Source organism: Globicephala melas, unplaced genomic scaffold, assembly GCF_963455315.2.
Source record: "Globicephala melas unplaced genomic scaffold, mGloMel1.2 SCAFFOLD_182, whole genome shotgun sequence".
NCBI classification, from domain to species: Eukaryota; Metazoa; Chordata; class Mammalia; order Artiodactyla; family Delphinidae; genus Globicephala; species Globicephala melas.
This window is the reverse complement of record NW_027207354.1, coordinates 40,234-57,068: the sequence shown is the minus strand read 5'-3', so window position 1 is coordinate 57,068 and position 16,835 is coordinate 40,234. Positions and strand designations below refer to the sequence as shown.

The window sequence follows — 16,835 nt, the reverse complement described above, 5'->3', positions numbered from 1 at the left end:
GGCTGCTGGGGTGTGACCGGGACAAGGGTTGGATTTCAGGGCTCACCCTGCTCCCGGCCTCCCCCCTCCCCTTCTTCCCTCAACTCTGGAGGCATCTGAAGAGATTCTTGCGGGCACTTTTCAATCGTATTTTCCACAAAGGTGAGTGGGCGCCGGCGTGGGTTCAGGGGATGTGGGCCTGTCCCCTTTCTTCTATCCCTGCCTTGATTCTCAGCCCCTCAGGAACCCAGGCCCTGACCCATCTCGCCTTTCCCCACAGACAAGCAAGCCAGCTGTGTAGGCACCCATCGCATGTGCATGCGCTGCTCCGTGGATCCCAAGAACCTGTGCTCAAGAGTTTCTTCCCACTTCTGCCATCGCCCAAGCTTCCTGCTCGGGCAGGTAAACCCACCTTGACTACTGCCTGCAGCAGGGCTCGGCGGGGGCGGAGCCGGCGGCCCCCCCGCCGCGGGCGAGTAAAGGAGAAGGCGGGCGGAGCGGGAGGCAAAAAGCCTACAGCACCCGGTATTCCCAGGCGGTCTCCCATCCAAGTACTAACCAGGCCCGACCCTGCTTAGCTTCCGAGATCAGACGAGATCGGGCGCGTTCAGGGTGGTATGGCCGTAGACGGGGGCGGGGGGCCGCGGGCGGCCTCTTGAGGCCCAGTTTCGCTGGCGCTGGCGCCTTAACGCCAGCCTGGCGGCCGGCCCGCCCCGGCAGGGCCCCCTCGCCCGCCCAGGCAGGGGCAACGGAGGTCTCGGGTATCGGGCGGCGGCGGAGGGTTTGGCGACCACCTCCCAGCCCAGGGCGGCCGTGACCCAGCAAACCCTTCGGCGCTTGGCGCCCCGCCCAAGATCCCGCACGTCGCTCACAGGGACGTGGCCCCGGAGGCTTCAGGGCCCGGGGCCCGCGGTCCCTTGGGCATCGGCCCTGCCCGCCCACGCGGCCCTAGGCGCAGCCCGGCCGCAGCCCGGGCCGGCCCTCCTGCCCGACAGCAGCTGGCCCGAAGCCACCGGGAGCCACCATTGAGTCGCCACGGCCCCTCAGCCCCGGCAAGGCCACCCTTGCCCCCACACCCCCCGCCGAGCTCAGGACCCCGCCCCTGGTGGCCGGCAGGCCCGGGGAAGCGGCCCCTGCCCTCGATCCCGCTCCCGCACCCGGCCGCGCTGACACGCCAGAGGGGCGGGGTGGGGGTGGGGCTTTTGTCGGAGGGAGCTGTGGAGGGACACACCGGCACACAGGTGGCGGCGCCGGGGCTGGGCGCCGGTGGGGGCGGCCAGGTGCAGGTCGAGGGGCTCGCGGGCCGAAAGGACGGCAACTGGGCCCATGGCGGAGTCTGGGTCTGGAGGGCTCTGAGCCTCCATCCGCTCTGGTGCCTCGGGTCTACCGGCCCGACGCCTGGTAGCGCGACACCCCACCGGCCCACAGACGTAGCCTCCCCAGCTGTGCTCACAGCGAGTCCAACCGCAGCCTGCATCCCTCCACGGGACACTTGGATTACTCCCGCGATCCCCACGAGGTGCGGCACCCGGCGGCCGAATGGGCTGAGATCCTGCCCTTGCGGCGCCCTGTGGCCACCTCCGCCTCCCTCACGGTACTGGCCGAGGCCTCGGACCAGCGGGCCCCGGCTCCCAGCTCAGCGCTGCTCCTCCGCCCCTCTCACCTCCTGCCCGACGTCCAGGCTACCGAGCACCCTCCACCCCCGCCCACCTTCATGCCACTCAGCCGGAACCCGGGAGGCAATGCCAACTACCAGGTGTATGACAGTCTGGTGCTGAAGCGGCAACCGCAGGAGGGCCAAGCGCGGGCCAACTCGCTGCTACCTTCCACCTCGGCCTCCAGGCCCTCTCTGCACGGGAGCCAGACTGGGAAAATGAACTTACCAGCAGCAAATGGGGGCAGGGGCAGGGGGCGGCAGGGCATGGAGAGAGGAATAAAGAGCGCCAGAGTCCAGGAAACATTGGTGGTCTGTGGCTTGGAAGCGCCACTCCTTCTGCCAGCCTGGGTCCCTGCGCTTGGCTTCCTGCAATAAGAAGCCAGTGTCCCCTTCTTGGCCTGAGGGTCCCTTTGGTTTAGTGGCCACAGTTCTGCCAGCAGGCCCCTCCTGGTCCTATACCATGCACTAAGTACATCTGCAGCTGCAGACTCCAAACCCCTGGTCTCTGGGCACCTCCTCTGTGTCTCAGCTGTCCCTGTCCACAGAGAGCCTCATACAAGAAGTTGCTTCCAAACTGGGAGGTTCCACATCTGGGCAGGTCCAGCTCCAGGCCCAGTGAAGGGCATGAAGAAGGCTGAGGCTCTGGACTCCAGCCAGGCCTTCAGCAGGCCTCTGAGGCCAAGGTCTTCCTAGTCTCAAGAGGGGCCAAGAGACGCAATGTGTCATTTGAACAAGTGAGTCAGCGGGCGATGAGCGAATGAATGACCGCTCGAGGGGATGTATGCCGGCCACCGGGCCCTGTTTGACTGTCCAGGCTCAGCTTACCTGACCCTGGTTACCAGGGAATGCCACTCTGGGCCCTCCTTTTCATCCCCCTCCCTCACTGTGACCTCACCACCTGCCCCATTATGACCCAGTCTGGCTCCCAGTTAAAACTGGAGGGCAGAGGGCCCAGGCAGTCCTGGGACCAACGGCCATGGGTGAGCGAAACTACTACCGAGCCGAGCCGTTCACTGGCCCCATCCCCAGGAAATGCCAGGAGCAAGGATACTCAATTCTTCTGATCCCGGTCAGCTTCATCTTGCTCAACGTGGGGATCAACATGGTGACTATGGTCAGGGCAGGATCTGTGCAGCGCGGTTGGGGGAGCCCTGGGGTCTTGAAGGGGCTGAGGTGGGAGGGCTGCTGGGGTGTGACCGGGACAAGGGTTGGATTTCAGGGCTCACCCTGCTCCCGGCCTCCCCCCTCCCCTTCTTGCCTCAACTCTGGAGGCATCTGAAGAGATTCTTGCGGGCACTTTTCAATCGTATTTTCCACAAAGGTGAGTGGGCGCCGGCGTGGGTTCAGGGGATGTGGGCCTGTCCCCTTTCTTCTATCCCTGCCTTGATTCTCAGCCCCTCAGGAACCCAGGCCCTGACCCATCTCGCCTTTCCCCACAGACAAGCAAGCCAGCTGTGTAGGCACCCATCGCATGTGCATGCGCTGCTCCGTGGATCCCAAGAACCTGTGCTCAAGAGTTTCTTCCCACTTCTGCCATCGCCCAAGCTTCCTGCTCGGGCAGGTAAACCCACCTTGACTACTGCCTGCAGCGGGGCTCGGCGGGGGCGGAGCCGGCGGCCCCCCCGCCGCGGGCGAGTAAAGGAGAAGGCGGGCGGAGCGGGAGGCAAAAAGCCTACAGCACCCGGTATTCCCAGGCGGTCTCCCATCCAAGTACTAACCAGGCCCGACCCTGCTTAGCTTCCGAGATCAGACGAGATCGGGCGCGTTCAGGGTGGTATGGCCGTAGACGGGGGCGGGGGGCCGCGGGCGGCCTCTTGAGGCCCAGTTTCGCTGGCGCTGGCGCCTTAACGCCAGCCTGGTGGCCGGCCCGCCCCGGCAGGGCCCCCTCGCCCGCCCAGGCAGGGGCAACGGAGGTCTCGGGTATCGGGCGGCGGCGGAGGGTTTGGCGACCACCTCCCAGCCCAGGGCGGCCGTGACCCAGCAAACCCTTCGGCGCTTGGCGCCCCGCCCAAGATCCCGCACGTCGCTCACAGGGACGTGGCCCCGGAGGCTTCAGGGCCCGGGGCCCGCGGTCCCTTGGGCATCGGCCCTGCCCGCCCACGCGGCCCTAGGCGCAGCCCGGCCGCAGCCCGGGCCGGCCCTCCTGCCCGACAGCAGCTGGCCCGAAGCCACTGGGAGCCACCATTGAGTCGCCACGGCCCCTCAGCCCCGGCAAGGCCACCCTTGCCCCCACACCCCCCGCCGAGCTCAGGACCCCGCCCCTGGTGGCCGGCAGGCCCGGGGAAGCGGCCCCTGCCCTCGATCCCGCTCCCGCACCCGGCCGCGGTGACACGCCAGAGGGGCGGGGTGGGGGGGGGCTTTTGTCGGAGGGAGCTGTGGAGGGACACACCGGCACACAGGTGGCGGCGCCGGGGCTGGGCGCCAGTGGGGGCGGCCAGGTGCAGGTCGAGGGGCTCGCGGGCCGAAAGGACGGCAACTGGGCCCGCGGCGGAGTCTGGGTCCGGGCCAGCCACCCCGGGAGCGTCTGGGGTGCGCCTGCCTTCCAGGGCCGCCTTCTGGCCGCCTGGCCGGCCGGGCCGGCGGGGAGCGACCCCGCCGGCGCGCGCCGTGGTGGGAGGGGCCTGAGGAGGTGGGGCCTGCAGCGGGGCCCGGCGGGGGCGGAGCCGGCGGCCCCCGCCGCGGGCGAGTAAAGGAGAAGGCGGGCGGAGCGGGAGGCAAAAAGCCTACAGCACCCGGTATTCCCAGGCGGTCTCCCATCCAAGTACTAACCAGGCCCGACCCTGCTTAGCTTCCGAGATCACACGAGATCGGGCGCGTTCAGGGTGGTATGGCTGTAGACGGGGGCGGGGGGCCGCGGGCGGCCTCTTGAGGCCCAGTTTCGCTGGCGCTGGCGCCTTAACGCCAGCCTGGCGGCCGGCCCGCCCCGGCAGGGCCCCCTCGCCCGCCCAGGCAGGGGCAACGGAGGTCTCGGGTATCGGGCGGCGGCGGAGGGTTTGGCGACCACCTCCCAGCCCAGGGCGGCCGTGACCCAGCAAACCCTTCGGCGCTTGGCGCCCCGCCCAAGATCCCGCACGTCGCTCACAGGGACGTGGCCCCGGAGGCTTCAGGGCCCGGGGCCCGCGGTCCCTTGGGCATCGGCCCTGCCCGCCCACGCGGCCCTAGGCGCAGCCCGGCCGCAGCCCGGGCCGGCCCTCCTGCCCGACAGCAGCTGGCCCGAAGCCACCGGGAGCCACCATTGAGTCGCCACGGCCCCTCAGCCCCGGCAAGGCCACCCTTGCCCCCACACCCCCCGCCGAGCTCAGGACCCCGCCCCGGTGGCCGGCAGGCCCGGGGAAGCGGCCCCTGCCCTCGATCCCGCTCCCGCACCCGGCCGCGGTGACACGCCAGAGGGGCGGGGTGGGGGTGGGGCTTTTGTCGGAGGGAGCTGTGGAGGGACACACCGGCACACAGGTGGCGGCGCCGGGGCTGGGCGCCGGTGGGGGCGGCCAGGTGCAGGTCGAGGGGCTCGCGGGCCGAAAGGACGGCAACTGGGCCCATGGCGGAGTCTGGGTCTGGAGGGCTCTGAGCCTCCATCCGCTCTGGTGCCTCGGGTCTACCGGCCCGACGCCTGGTAGCGCGACACCCCACCGGCCCACAGACGTAGCCTCCCCAGCTGTGCTCACAGCGAGTCCAACCGCAGCCTGCATCCCTCCACGGGACACTTGGATTACTCCCGCGATCCCCACGAGGTGCGGCACCCGGCGGCCGAATGGGCTGAGATCCTGCCCTTGCGGCGCCCTGTGGCCACCTCCGCCTCCCTCACGGTACTGGCCGAGGCCTCGGACCAGCGGGCCCCGGCTCCCAGCTCAGCGCTGCTCCTCCGCCCCTCTCACCTCCTGCCCGACGTCCAGGCTACCGAGCACCCTCCACCCCCGCCCACCTTCATGCCACTCAGCCGGAACCCGGGAGGCAATGCCAACTACCAGGTGTATGACAGTCTGGTGCTGAAGCGGCAACCGCAGGAGGGCCAAGCGCGGGCCAACTCGCTGCTACCTTCCACCTCGGCCTCCAGGCCCTCTCTGCACGGGAGCCAGACTGGGAAAATGAACTTACCAGCAGCAAGTGGGGGCAGGGGCAGGGGGCGGCAGGGCATGGAGAGAGGAATAAAGAGCGCCAGAGTCCAGGAAACATTGGTGGTCTGTGGCTTGGAAGCGCCACTCCTTCTGCCAGCCTGGGTCCCTGCGCTTGGCTTCCTGCAATAAGAAGCCAGTGTCCCCTTCTTGGCCTGAGGGTCCCTTTGGTTTAGTGGCCACAGTTCTGCCAGCAGGCCCCTCCTGGTCCTATACCATGCACTAAGTACATCTGCAGCTGCAGACTCCAAACCCCTGGTCTCTGGGCACCTCCTCTGTGTCTCAGCTGTCCCTGTCCACAGAGAGCCTCATACAAGAAGTTGCTTCCAAACTGGGAGGTTCCACATCTGGGCAGGTCCAGCTCCAGGCCCAGTGAAGGGCATGAAGAAGGCTGAGGCTCTGGACTCCAGCCAGGCCTTCAGCAGGCCTCTGAGGCCAAGGTCTTCCTAGTCTCAAGAGGGACCAAGAGACGCAATGTGTCATTTGAACAAGTGAGTCAGCGGGCGGTGAGCGAATGAATGACCGCTCGAGGGGATGTATGCCGGCCACCGGGCCCTGTTTGACTGTCCAGGCTCAGCTTACCTGACCCTGGTTACCAGGGAATGCCACTCTGGGCCCTCCTTTTCATCCCCCTCCCTCACTGTGACCTCACCACCTGCCCCATTATGACCCAGTCTGGCTCCCAGTTAAAACTGGAGGGCAGAGGGCCCAGGCAGTCCTGGGACCAACGGCCATGGGTGAGCGAAACTACTACCGAGCCGAGCCGTTCACTGGCCCCATCCCCAGGAAATGCCAGGAGCAAGGATACTCAATTCTTCTGATCCCGGTCAGCTTCATCTTGCTCAACGTGGGGATCAACATGGTGACTACGGTCAGGGCAGGATCTGTGCAGCGCGGTTGGGGGAGCCCTGGGGTCTTGAAGGGGCTGAGGTGGGAGGGCTGCTGGGGTGTGACCGGGACAAGGGTTGGATTTCAGGGCTCACCCTGCTCCCGGCCTCCCCCCTCCCCTTCTTCCCTCAACTCTGGAGGCATCTGAAGAGATTCTTGCGGGCACTTTTCAATCGTATTTTCCACAAAGGTGAGTGGGCGCCGGCGTGGGTTCAGGGGATGTGGGCCTGTCCCCTTTCTTCTATCCCTGCCTTGATTCTCAGCCCCTCAGGAACCCAGGCCCTGACCCATCTCGCCTTTCCCCACAGACAAGCAAGCCAGCTGTGTAGGCACCCATCGCATGTGCATGCGCTGCTCCGTGGATCCCAAGAACCTGTGCTCAAGAGTTTCTTCCCACTTCTGCCATCGCCCAAGCTTCCTGCTCGGGCAGGTAAACCCACCTTGACTACTGCCTGCAGCAGGGCTCGGCGGGGGCGGAGCCGGCGGCCCCCCCGCCGCGGGCGAGTAAAGGAGAAGGCGGGCGGAGCGGGAGGCAAAAAGCCTACAGCACCCGGTATTCCCAGGCGGTCTCCCATCCAAGTACTAACCAGGCCCGACCCTGCTTAGCTTCCGAGATCAGACGAGATCGGGCGCGTTCAGGGTGGTATGGCCGTAGACGGGGGCGGGGGGCCGCGGGCGGCCTCTTGAGGCCCAGTTTCGCTGGCGCTGGCGCCTTAACGCCAGCCTGGCGGCCGGCCCGCCCCGGCAGGGCCCCCTCGCCCGCCCAGGCAGGGGCAACGGAGGTCTCGGGTATCGGGCGGCGGCGGAGGGTTTGGCGACCACCTCCCAGCCCAGGGCGGCCGTGACCCAGCAAACCCTTCGGCGCTTGGCGCCCCGCCCAAGATCCCGCACGTCGCTCACAGGGACGTGGCCCCGGAGGCTTCAGGGCCCGGGGCCCGCGGTCCCTTGGGCATCGGCCCTGCCCGCCCACGCGGCCCTAGGCGCAGCCCGGCCGCAGCCCGGGCCGGCCCTCCTGCCCGACAGCAGCTGGCCCGAAGCCACCGGGAGCCACCATTGAGTCGCCACGGCCCCTCAGCCCCGGCAAGGCCACCCTTGCCCCCACACCCCCCGCCGAGCTCAGGACCCCGCCCCTGGTGGCCGGCAGGCCCGGGGAAGCGGCCCCTGCCCTCGATCCCGCTCCCGCACCCGGCCGCGCTGACACGCCAGAGGGGCGGGGTGGGGGTGGGGCTTTTGTCGGAGGGAGCTGTGGAGGGACACACCGGCACACAGGTGGCGGCGCCGGGGCTGGGCGCCGGTGGGGGCGGCCAGGTGCAGGTCGAGGGGCTCGCGGGCCGAAAGGACGGCAACTGGGCCCATGGCGGAGTCTGGGTCTGGAGGGCTCTGAGCCTCCATCCGCTCTGGTGCCTCGGGTCTACCGGCCCGACGCCTGGTAGCGCGACACCCCACCGGCCCACAGACGTAGCCTCCCCAGCTGTGCTCACAGCGAGTCCAACCGCAGCCTGCATCCCTCCACGGGACACTTGGATTACTCCCGCGATCCCCACGAGGTGCGGCACCCGGCGGCCGAATGGGCTGAGATCCTGCCCTTGCGGCGCCCTGTGGCCACCTCCGCCTCCCTCACGGTACTGGCCGAGGCCTCGGACCAGCGGGCCCCGGCTCCCAGCTCAGCGCTGCTCCTCCGCCCCTCTCACCTCCTGCCCGACGTCCAGGCTACCGAGCACCCTCCACCCCCGCCCACCTTCATGCCACTCAGCCGGAACCCGGGAGGCAATGCCAACTACCAGGTGTATGACAGTCTGGTGCTGAAGCGGCAACCGCAGGAGGGCCAAGCGCGGGCCAACTCGCTGCTACCTTCCACCTCGGCCTCCAGGCCCTCTCTGCACGGGAGCCAGACTGGGAAAATGAACTTACCAGCAGCAAATGGGGGCAGGGGCAGGGGGCGGCAGGGCATGGAGAGAGGAATAAAGAGCGCCAGAGTCCAGGAAACATTGGTGGTCTGTGGCTTGGAAGCGCCACTCCTTCTGCCAGCCTGGGTCCCTGCGCTTGGCTTCCTGCAATAAGAAGCCAGTGTCCCCTTCTTGGCCTGAGGGTCCCTTTGGTTTAGTGGCCACAGTTCTGCCAGCAGGCCCCTCCTGGTCCTATACCATGCACTAAGTACATCTGCAGCTGCAGACTCCAAACCCCTGGTCTCTGGGCACCTCCTCTGTGTCTCAGCTGTCCCTGTCCACAGAGAGCCTCATACAAGAAGTTGCTTCCAAACTGGGAGGTTCCACATCTGGGCAGGTCCAGCTCCAGGCCCAGTGAAGGGCATGAAGAAGGCTGAGGCTCTGGACTCCAGCCAGGCCTTCAGCAGGCCTCTGAGGCCAAGGTCTTCCTAGTCTCAAGAGGGGCCAAGAGACGCAATGTGTCATTTGAACAAGTGAGTCAGCGGGCGGTGAGCGAATGAATGACCGCTCGAGGGGATGTATGCCGGCCACCGGGCCCTGTTTGACTGTCCAGGCTCAGCTTACCTGACCCTGGTTACCAGGGAATGCCACTCTGGGCCCTCCTTTTCATCCCCCTCCCTCACTGTGACCTCACCACCTGCCCCATTATGACCCAGTCTGGCTCCCAGTTAAAACTGGAGGGCAGAGGGCCCAGGCAGTCCTGGGACCAACGGCCATGGGTGAGCGAAACTACTACCGAGCCGAGCCGTTCACTGGCCCCATCCCCAGGAAATGCCAGGAGCAAGGATACTCAATTCTTCTGATCCCGGTCAGCTTCATCTTGCTCAACGTGGGGATCAACATGGTGACTATGGTCAGGGCAGGATCTGTGCAGCGCGGTTGGGGGAGCCCTGGGGTCTTGAAGGGGCTGAGGTGGGAGGGCTGCTGGGGTGTGACCGGGACAAGGGTTGGATTTCAGGGCTCACCCTGCTCCCGGCCTCCCCCCTCCCCTTCTTGCCTCAACTCTGGAGGCATCTGAAGAGATTCTTGCGGGCACTTTTCAATCGTATTTTCCACAAAGGTGAGTGGGCGCCGGCGTGGGTTCAGGGGATGTGGGCCTGTCCCCTTTCTTCTATCCCTGCCTTGATTCTCAGCCCCTCAGGAACCCAGGCCCTGACCCATCTCGCCTTTCCCCACAGACAAGCAAGCCAGCTGTGTAGGCACCCATCGCATGTGCATGCGCTGCTCCGTGGATCCCAAGAACCTGTGCTCAAGAGTTTCTTCCCACTTCTGCCATCGCCCAAGCTTCCTGCTCGGGCAGGTAAACCCACCTTGACTACTGCCTGCAGCGGGGCTCGGCGGGGGCGGAGCCGGCGGCCCCCCCGCCGCGGGCGAGTAAAGGAGAAGGCGGGCGGAGCGGGAGGCAAAAAGCCTACAGCACCCGGTATTCCCAGGCGGTCTCCCATCCAAGTACTAACCAGGCCCGACCCTGCTTAGCTTCCGAGATCAGACGAGATCGGGCGCGTTCAGGGTGGTATGGCCGTAGACGGGGGCGGGGGGCCGCGGGCGGCCTCTTGAGGCCCAGTTTCGCTGGCGCTGGCGCCTTAACGCCAGCCTGGCGGCCGGCCCGCCCCGGCAGGGCCCCCTCGCCCGCCCAGGCAGGGGCAACGGAGGTCTCGGGTATCGGGCGGCGGCGGAGGGTTTGGCGACCACCTCCCAGCCCAGGGCGGCCGTGACCCAGCAAACCCTTCGGCGCTTGGCGCCCCGCCCAAGATCCCGCACGTCGCTCACAGGGACGTGGCCCCGGAGGCTTCAGGGCCCGGGGCCCGCGGTCCCTTGGGCATCGGCCCTGCCCGCCCACGCGGCCCTAGGCGCAGCCCGGCCGCAGCCCGGGCCGGCCCTCCTGCCCGACAGCAGCTGGCCCGAAGCCACCGGGAGCCACCATTGAGTCGCCACGGCCCCTCAGCCCCGGCAAGGCCACCCTTGCCCCCACACCCCCCGCCGAGCTCAGGACCCCGCCCCTGGTGGCCGGCAGGCCCGGTGAAGCGGCCCCTGCCCTCGATCCCGCTCCCGCACCCGGCCGCGGTGACACGCCAGAGGGGCGGGGTGGGGGGGGGCTTTTGTCGGAGGGAGCTGTGGAGGGACACACCGGCACACAGGTGGCGGCGCCGGGGCTGGGCGCCGGTGGGGGCGGCCAGGTGCAGGTCGAGGGGCTCGCGGGCCGAAAGGACGGCAACTGGGCCCATGGCGGAGTCTGGGTCTGGAGGGCTCTGAGCCTCCATCCGCTCTGGTGCCTCGGGTCTACCGGCCCGACGCCTGGTAGCGCGACACCCCACCGGCCCACAGACGTAGCCTCCCCAGCTGTGCTCACAGCGAGTCCAACCGCAGCCTGCATCCCTCCACGGGACACTTGGATTACTCCCGCGATCCCCACGAGGTGCGGCACCCGGCGGCCGAATGGGCTGAGATCCTGCCCTTGCGGCGCCCTGTGGCCACCTCCGCCTCCCTCACGGTACTGGCCGAGGCCTCGGACCAGCGGGCCCCGGCTCCCAGCTCAGCCCTGCTCCTCTGCCCCTCTCACCTCCTGCCCGACGTCCAGGCTACCGAGCACCCTCCACCCCCGCCCACCTTCATGCCACTCAGCCGGAACCCGGGAGGCAATGCCAACTACCAGGTGTATGACAGTCTGGTGCTGAAGCGGCAACCGCAGGAGGGCCAAGCGCGGGCCAACTCGCTGCTACCTTCCACCTCGGCCTCCAGGCCCTCTCTGCACGGGAGCCAGACTGGGAAAATGAACTTACCAGCAGCAAGTGGGGGCAGGGACAGGGGGCGGCAGGGCATGGAGAGAGGAATAAAGAGCGCCAGAGTCCAGGAAACATTGGTGGTCTGTGGCTTGGAAACGCCACTCCTTCTGCCAGCCTGGGTCCCTGCGCTTGGCTTCCTGCAATAAGAAGCCAGTGTCCCCTTCTTGGCCTGAGGGTCCCTTTGGTTTAGTGGCCACAGTTCTGCCAGCAGGCCCCTCCTGGTCCTATACCATGCACTGAGTACATCTGCAGCTGCAGACTCCAAACCCCTGGTCTCTGGGCACCTCCTCTGTGTCTCAGCTGTCCCTGTCCACAGAGAGCCTCATACAAGAAGTTGCTTCCAAACTGGGAGGTTCCACATCTGGGCAGGTCCAGCTCCAGGCCCAGTGAAGGGCATGAAGAAGGCTGAGGCTCTGGACTCCAGCCAGGCCTTCAGCAGGCCTCTGAGGCCAAGGTCTTCCTAGTCTCAAGAGGGACCAAGAGACGCAATGTGTCATTTGAACAAGTGAGTCAGCGGGCGGTGAGCGAATGAATGACCGCTCGAGGGGATGTATGCCGGCCACCGGGCCCTGTTTGACTGTCCAGGCTCAGCTTACCTGACCCTGGTTACCAGGGAATGCCACTCTGGGCCCTCCTTTTCATCCCCCTCCCTCACTGTGACCTCACCACCTGCCCCATTATGACCCAGTCTGGCTCCCAGTTAAAACTGGAGGGCAGAGGGCCCAGGCAGTCCTGGGACCAACGGCCATGGGTGAGCGAAACTACTACCGAGCCGAGCCGTTCACTGGCCCCATCCCCAGGAAATGCCAGGAGCAAGGATACTCAATTCTTCTGATCCCGGTCAGCTTCATCTTGCTCAACGTGGGGATCAACATGGTGACTATGGTCAGGGCAGGATCTGTGCAGCGCGGTTGGGGGAGCCCTGGGGTCTTGAAGGGGCTGAGGTGGGAGGGCTGCTGGGGTGTGACCGGGACAAGGGTTGGATTTCAGGGCTCACCCTGCTCCCGGCCTCCCCCCTCCCCTTCTTGCCTCAACTCTGGAGGCATCTGAAGAGATTCTTGCGGGCACTTTTCAATCGTATTTTCCACAAAGGTGAGTGGGCGCCGGCGTGGGTTCAGGGGATGTGGGCCTGTCCCCTTTCTTCTATCCCTGCCTTGATTCTCAGCCCCTCAGGAACCCAGGCCCTGACCCATCTCGCCTTTCCCCACAGACAAGCAAGCCAGCTGTGTAGGCACCCATCGCATGTGCATGCGCTGCTCCGTGGATCCCAAGAACCTGTGCTCAAGAGTTTCTTCCCACTTCTGCCATCGCCCAAGCTTCCTGCTCGGGCAGGTAAACCCACCTTGACTACTGCCTGCAGCGGGGCTCGGCGGGGGCGGAGCCGGCGGCCCCCCCGCCGCGGGCGAGTAAAGGAGAAGGCGGGCGGAGCGGGAGGCAAAAAGCCTACAGCACCCGGTATTCCCAGGCGGTCTCCCATCCAAGTACTAACCAGGCCCGACCCTGCTTAGCTTCCGAGATCAGACGAGATCGGGCGCGTTCAGGGTGGTATGGCAGTAGACGGGGGTGGGGGGCCGCGGGCGGCCTCTTGAGGCCCAGTTTCGCTGGCGCTGGCGCCTTAACGCCAGCCTGGTGGCCGGCCCGCCCCGGCAGGGCCCCCTCGCCCGCCCAGGCAGGGGCAACGGAGGTCTCGGGTATCGGGCGGCGGCGGAGGGTTTGGCGACCACCTCCCAGCCCAGGGCGGCCGTGACCCAGCAAACCCTTCGGCGCTTGGCGCCCCGCCCAAGATCCCGCACGTCGCTCACAGGGACGTGGCCCCGGAGGCTTCAGGGCCCGGGGCCCGCGGTCCCTTGGGCATCGGCCCTGCCCGCCCACGCGGCCCTAGGCGCAGCCCGGCCGCAGCCCGGGCCGGCCCTCCTGCCCGACAGCAGCTGGCCCGAAGCCACTGGGAGCCACCATTGAGTCGCCACGGCCCCTCAGCCCCGGCAAGGCCACCCTTGCCCCCACACCCCCCGCCGAGCTCAGGACCCCGCCCCTGGTGGCCGGCAGGCCCGGGGAAGCGGCCCCTGCCCTCGATCCCGCTCCCGCACCCGGCCGCGGTGACACGCCAGAGCGGCGGGGTGGGGGGGGCTTTTGTCGGAGGGAGCTGTGGAGGGACACACCGGCACACAGGTGGCGGCGCCGGGGCTGGGCGCCGGTGGGGGCGGCCAGGTGCAGGTCGAGGGGCTCGCGGGCCGAAAGGACGGCAACTGGGCCCGCGGCGGAGTCTGGGTCCGGGCCAGCCACCCCGGGAGCGTCTGGGGTGCGCCTGCCTTCCAGGGCCGCCTTCTGGCCGCCTGGCCGGCCGGGCCGGCGGGGAGCGACCCCGCCGGCGCGCGCCGTGGTGGGAGGGGCCTGAGGAGGTGGGGCCTGCAGCGGGGCCCGGCGGGGGCGGAGCCGGCGGCCCCCGCCGCGGGCGAGTAAAGGAGAAGGCGGGCGGAGCGGGAGGCAAAAAGCCTACAGCACCCGGTATTCCCAGGCGGTCTCCCATCCAAGTACTAACCAGGCCCGACCCTGCTTAGCTTCCGAGATCAGACGAGATCGGGCGCGTTCAGGGTGGTATGGCCGTAGACGGGGGCGGGGGGCCGCGGGCGGCCTCTTGAGGCCCAGTTTCGCTGGCGCTGGCGCCTTAACGCCAGCCTGGCGGCCGGCCCGCCCCGGCAGGGCCCCCTCGCCCGCCCAGGCAGGGGCAACGGAGGTCTCGGGTATCGGGCGGCGGCGGAGGGTTTGGCGACCACCTCCCAGCCCAGGGCGGCCGTGACCCAGCAAACCCTTCGGCGCTTGGCGCCCCGCCCAAGATCCCGCACGTCGCTCACAGGGACGTGGCCCCGGAGGCTTCAGGGCCCGGGGCCCGCGGTCCCTTGGGCATCGGCCCTGCCCGCCCACGCGGCCCTAGGCGCAGCCCGGCCGCAGCCCGGGCCGGCCCTCCTGCCCGACAGCAGCTGGCCCGAAGCCACCGGGAGCCACCATTGAGTCGCCACGGCCCCTCAGCCCCGGCAAGGCCACCCTTGCCCCCACACCCCCCGCCGAGCTCAGGACCCCGCCCCTGGTGGCCGGCAGGCCCGGGGAAGCGGCCCCTGCCCTCGATCCCGCTCCCGCACCCGGCCGCGGTGACACGCCAGAGGGGCGGGGTGGGGGGGGGCTTTTGTCGGAGGGAGCTGTGGAGGGACACACCGGCACACAGGTGGCGGCGCCGGGGCTGGGCGCCGGTGGGGGCGGCCAGGTGCAGGTCGAGGGGCTCGCGGGCCGAAAGGACGGCAACTGGGCCCGCGGCGGAGTCTGGGTCCGGGCCAGCCACCCCGGGAGCGTCTGGGGTGCGCCTGCCTTCCAGGGCCGCCTTCTGGCCGCCTGGCCGGCCGGGCCGGCGGGGAGCGACCCCGCCGGCGCGCGCCGTGGTGGGAGGGGCCTGAGGAGGTGGGGCCTGCAGCGGGGCCCGGCGGGGGCGGAGCCGGCGGCCCCCGCCGCGGGCGAGTAAAGGAGAAGGCGGGCGGAGCGGGAGGCAAAAAGCCTACAGCACCCGGTATTCCCAGGCGGTCTCCCATCCAAGTACTAACCAGGCCCGACCCTGCTTAGCTTCCGAGATCAGACGAGATCGGGCGCGTTCAGGGTGGTATGGACGTAGACGGGGGCGGGGGGCCGCGGGCGGCCTCTTGAGGCCCAGTTTCGCTGGCGCTGGCGCCTTAACGCCAGCCTGGCGGCCGGCCCGCCCCGGCAGGGCCCCCTCGCCCGCCCAGGCAGGGGCAACGGAGGTCTCGGGTATCGGGCGGCGGCGGAGGGTTTGGCGACCACCTCCCAGCCCAGGGCGGCCGTGACCCAGCAAACCCTTCGGCGCTTGGCGCCCCGCCCAAGATCCCGCACGTCGCTCACAGGGACGTGGCCCCGGAGGCTTCAGGGCCCGGGGCCCGCGGTCCCTTGGGCATCGGCCCTGCCCGCCCACGCGGCCCTAGGCGCAGCCCGGCCGCAGCCCGGGCCGGCCCTCCTGCCCGACAGCAGCTGGCCCGAAGCCACCGGGAGCCACCATTGAGTCGCCACGGCCCCTCAGCCCCGGCAAGGCCACCCTTGCCCCCACACCCCCCGCCGAGCTCAGGACCCCGCCCCTGGTGGCCGGCAGGCCCGGGGAAGCGGCCCCTGCCCTCGATCCCGCTCCCGCACCCGGCCGCGCTGACACGCCAGAGGGGCGGGGTGGGGGTGGGGCTTTTGTCGGAGGGAGCTGTGGAGGGACACACCGGCACACAGGTGGCGGCGCCGGGGCTGGGCGCCGGTGGGGGCGGCCAGGTGCAGGTCGAGGGGCTCGCGGGCCGAAAGGACGGCAACTGGGCCCATGGCGGAGTCTGGGTCTGGAGGGCTCTGAGCCTCCATCCGCTCTGGTGCCTCGGGTCTACCGGCCCGACGCCTGGTAGCGCGACACCCCACCGGCCCACAGACGTAGCCTCCCCAGCTGTGCTCACAGCGAGTCCAACCGCAGCCTGCATCCCTCCACGGGACACTTGGATTACTCCCGCGATCCCCACGAGGTGCGGCACCCGGCGGCCGAATGGGCTGAGATCCTGCCCTTGCGGCGCCCTGTGGCCACCTCCGCCTCCCTCACGGTACTGGCCGAGGCCTCGGACCAGCGGGCCCCGGCTCCCAGCTCAGCGCTGCTCCTCCGCCCCTCTCACCTCCTGCCCGACGTCCAGGCTACCGAGCACCCTCCACCCCCGCCCACCTTCATGCCACTCAGCCGGAACCCGGGAGGCAATGCCAACTACCAGGTGTATGACAGTCTGGTGCTGAAGCGGCAACCGCAGGAGGGCCAAGCGCGGGCCAACTCGCTGCTACCTTCCACCTCGGCCTCCAGGCCCTCTCTGCACGGGAGCCAGACTGGGAAAATGAACTTACCAGCAGCAAGTGGGGGCAGGGGCAGGGGGCGGCAGGGCATGGAGAGAGGAATAAAGAGCGCCAGAGTCCAGGAAACATTGGTGGTCTGTGGCTTGGAAGCGCCACTCCTTCTGCCAGCCTGGGTCCCTGCGCTTGGCTTCCTGCAATAAGAAGCCAGTGTCCCCTTCTTGGCCTGAGGGTCCCTTTGGTTTAGTGGCCACAGTTCTGCCAGCAGGCCCCTCCTGGTCCTATACCATGCACTAAGTACATCTGCAGCTGCAGACTCCAAACCCCTGGTCTCTGGGCACCTCCTCTGTGTCTCAGCTGTCCCTGTCCACAGAGAGCCTCATACAAGAAGTTGCTTCCAAACTGGGAGGTTCCACATCTGGGCAGGTCCAGCTCCAGGCCCAGTGAAGGGCATGAAGAAGGCTGAGGCTCTGGACTCCAGCCAGGCCTTCAGCAGGCCTCTGAGGCCAAGGTCTTCCTAGTCTCAAGAGGGGCCAAGAGACGCAATGTGTCATTTGAACAAGTGAGTCAGCGGGCGGTGAGCGAATGAATGACCGCTCGAGGGGATGTATGC

The 16,835-nt window shown here is 68.3% G+C and overlaps 8 non-coding genes across 8 annotated transcripts; all 8 read right to left on the bottom strand.

Annotated features, from left to right (window-relative positions):
• Positions 1–489: 489 nt before the first annotated feature.
• On the bottom strand, positions 490–608 carry LOC132595527 (5S ribosomal RNA). The gene has a single exon (XR_009561669.1). It is a non-coding gene; the product is annotated as a 5S ribosomal RNA (ribosomal RNA).
• A 2,697-nt stretch (positions 609–3,305) lies between these two features.
• Positions 3,306–3,424, bottom strand: LOC132595516 (5S ribosomal RNA). Its single transcript, XR_009561658.1, has one exon. It is a non-coding gene; the product is annotated as a 5S ribosomal RNA (ribosomal RNA).
• Positions 3,425–4,356: 932 nt separating this feature from the next.
• Positions 4,357–4,475, bottom strand: LOC132595541 (5S ribosomal RNA). The gene has a single exon (XR_009561682.1). It is a non-coding gene; the product is annotated as a 5S ribosomal RNA (ribosomal RNA).
• Positions 4,476–7,171: 2,696 nt separating this feature from the next.
• Positions 7,172–7,290, bottom strand: LOC132595505 (5S ribosomal RNA). Its single transcript, XR_009561647.1, has one exon. It is a non-coding gene; the product is annotated as a 5S ribosomal RNA (ribosomal RNA).
• Positions 7,291–9,987: 2,697 nt separating this feature from the next.
• On the bottom strand, positions 9,988–10,106 carry LOC132595494 (5S ribosomal RNA). The gene has a single exon (XR_009561636.1). It is a non-coding gene; the product is annotated as a 5S ribosomal RNA (ribosomal RNA).
• A 2,696-nt stretch (positions 10,107–12,802) lies between these two features.
• LOC132595543 (5S ribosomal RNA) lies at positions 12,803–12,921 on the bottom strand. Its single transcript, XR_009561684.1, has one exon. It is a non-coding gene; the product is annotated as a 5S ribosomal RNA (ribosomal RNA).
• Positions 12,922–13,852: 931 nt separating this feature from the next.
• LOC132595483 (5S ribosomal RNA) lies at positions 13,853–13,971 on the bottom strand. The gene has a single exon (XR_009561625.1). It is a non-coding gene; the product is annotated as a 5S ribosomal RNA (ribosomal RNA).
• A 932-nt stretch (positions 13,972–14,903) lies between these two features.
• On the bottom strand, positions 14,904–15,022 carry LOC132595552 (5S ribosomal RNA). The gene has a single exon (XR_009561693.1). It is a non-coding gene; the product is annotated as a 5S ribosomal RNA (ribosomal RNA).
• Positions 15,023–16,835: the final 1,813 nt, after the last annotated feature.